The sequence below is a fragment of the Hipposideros armiger genome, unplaced genomic scaffold (genome assembly GCF_001890085.2).
Source record: "Hipposideros armiger isolate ML-2016 unplaced genomic scaffold, ASM189008v1 scaffold_238, whole genome shotgun sequence".
Taxonomy (NCBI): domain Eukaryota; kingdom Metazoa; phylum Chordata; class Mammalia; order Chiroptera; family Hipposideridae; genus Hipposideros; species Hipposideros armiger.
In genome coordinates, this window is record NW_017731588.1 from 1,376,328 (window position 1) to 1,379,271 (window position 2,944).

The window sequence follows — 2,944 nt, forward strand, 5'->3', positions numbered from 1 at the left end:
TCCTGGAGAGAGGTTGGAAAAGAATGAGATGGGACACTGCTGCCTTCTTCTCTACTCAATATTTTAACCATGTGCACGCAGTTGTTTCTTTTTTGTTTTGTTTTTGTTTTTGTTTTGTTTTTAGCTGAGCCATCCTGCCACCTGTTGGCAGCTCAGCAGCAGCTCATCTTGGGCTGGGAATCGAACCGCTGTTGTTCAGAGCTCAAACTCTTGAGTGAGCTCTTAGCCAACTGAGCCACTCAGCCGGCCCCTCATTTTAAATATATGAAATCTGCCCAAAAAAGTTTTGCTGGATAGAAATTTACTTTTAACCAAAACTTTTTACAAAGTTTTCCTGTAAGTTTTCTTTTCTCAAGGGGAGCCCAAAGGCTTTCTTTCTCCTCCCTGACTCATGCTTAACCACCCTGCATTGGGAGTAGGTAGCCCTCCTCTCAAGGAGATGCACAACACCAGCCTTGGCACATATTCTTGCCCTTTTCATTTGCCTCCATACACTTGATTTCCAAGCCCTTCCTGCCCAGCTGGACGCTTGGCTGAATGCCAAGGTGAAGGCAGTCTTATCCACAAAGCCTACATGCAGGAACTTACAAGTGACTTGTGTGGTGGGGTCCCTGATATAACTGGGCTGGCATGAAGAGCCCCACTGGGCATCAACCCCCTTCTCCAGGGAGGTCACAGGACACACCGGATGTCACCTCTCTCCTCCCTCCTCTCAGCCTCCAGCAGTGCACGCTGTAGGGCTTACCAGGTGGCTGTGGAGGTAAGAGGTGAAGTGTTGGAAGTAGGTGTGGTGAGAAGGGTTGAGGAAGTGATGGAGGTTGCCATGGCATTGGGGGTGCTGGTAGAGTCTCTGACCATAGCTTCCGACTTTTCCCAGTGCTTTGTGCTTGAGTCAGCTTGTCACTTGCCCTGTGCCTTGTCCCTTGGGACAGGAATAAAGCCTTAATGATGGATTTTTAGGCTTGTGGGCTGCCTTGATGCTCATCTGTGGCTGATGTTTCTGCTCTTTGGTCAGAAAAGTCTAACCTGAGTTGGCTAGCTGGTACAATTCCAAGAGGCTGCGATTGCTCCCAGGACCCGCAGGTACACTCCTGGACTCCATATACTCAGGGTAGCCAATCGACTTGACAACCACTTTGAAAGGGCCCTCAAGCCTGCTTTTCCTCCAAGATGTTCTGTGACACTTTCCCTGGTCTCATCCTGAGCGGTCAGTGAGTCTCTTCTGGGCATCCGGGTCATTCTGCTAGTGTCTGTCTATGTCCAGGCTCTGTGTCCCCTGGAGATGAACTGCTCTTTCAGTGCCCATTGTGAGGTTTTGTGACACACAGATTTAATGAGTGAGTATTTGCCAGATGAATGAAAAGCTGGATTAGGGGCAAGGGGCAGCAACCAGCCCATCTTATCCACAAGGCTTTTCTATTTGGGGTTGGGCAGACAAGCTGAAGAGGGTTTTACACCCCAAGGGTCCAGCATGACTCGAGTCCTAATGCAACAGCCAAAGGCGAGGTAACCAACCAGCTCGAAGGTAAGACTACTCTTGGCCAGTAACAAGCCTTAGACCCTTGGATCTGACTGGCAGGGCTGGAATAGTCTGATACAGAAGAGAGGACAACAGGAAACCAAGGTAGGAGGTGCAGGAGTACAGATTGTCAGGCACTGACTAGAGGCCTTTCCTGATTCCGTCACCTCAACAACTAGTACTAATTAAGGAAGAACCAAATCTGAATACTAATTCTCGTCCCCTCCCTGCCTCACACCAGCAGCCATGTGCTGGGAACATCACACAGCCTTCGCAGAGACTCACATCTCAATGCTGACCTCTGACCCATTCAACTTTTTACTGCCAAACTCTCCTGTCTCCCTGGTGTTAAACTTCAGGCCCTATGAAGGCACAGAAAGAGCTGCTGACACTGGCAACAAAGGACTAAGAGAAAAGAGGTCATAATGTCTACCTGGTGACAGGCTGCTGATGTAAATGAATTGGGTCAGATCAGCGGGGCCAGGAGCACAATCCTTTCTTCTCCAGGGAAGCTTCACTTCTATCTTCACCTCCCTCAGGGTCTAGGCAAACTCTGGTCCCAGGAGGATGGAGGGAATAAATTCTAGGCCCCCGGGGCCCTGAGACCCCATGATCTTGTTCTTCCTCCTCCCCTTCCTTTCTCTCAGTGTGAGTCTGCCCAGTCCCCACTGTGCTCCAGGGTCACACAGAGGGATAGCAGTGCTTGGAGCACACTGACAGCCCCCACTTCTCCCCCTCCCTGCCCCTGCCCACCATTCCCCCTGCTCTTGACCTAGCGTTTGCAGAGAGCTCAGCTATTCCTTTCCTTGGCTTCCGGATTAGGTGGTTATTAGGTCCAAAGGTAGGAGGTAAGGTATTGCAGGAGGGGACACCTGAAAGTGTCATCTGTCCTAAGACCAAACTAAACCAACCAGCTGCCTGATAAGGGACCTCTCCCATGGGCTGAGATGATGCCTGCATGCAAAGTCTTAATGTTGAAAGGTTGCATTGCTGCTTTTGTGGGTGAGGTATCCACCTCTCCACAGGTGCTTCTGGAGGCTCTGCTGCTGGCTCCAGAGTTATAGAAGCTCTGGGGCTGCTTACCAGGCGCCATAGCTGCATAGCTTGCCTCCAGCAGGGTGTTTACCTGGTTTGACCAGCACTTCTAGATGGGCCCTGGAGCTCCTGATGGTTGGAGACCGTCTCCAGAGGTCTTGGGCTCTGGGCTGCAACCCCTCCCTGACCCCTTTCTCTGCTACAATGAGGCCCAGCCTCCTCTCTGTGCTGGAACATGGGAGTCAAATGAGAAGTGGCCTGTGCTGCTCTGCATAGGCACCAATGCAGAAAACCTAACTCAAGTCCAGCTGACTACAGAGGAACTATTCCAGCTGATTCCCAGGCCACAGCCTGACCTGAGACCCATCCATGCCAGTCCTTTGCTATACA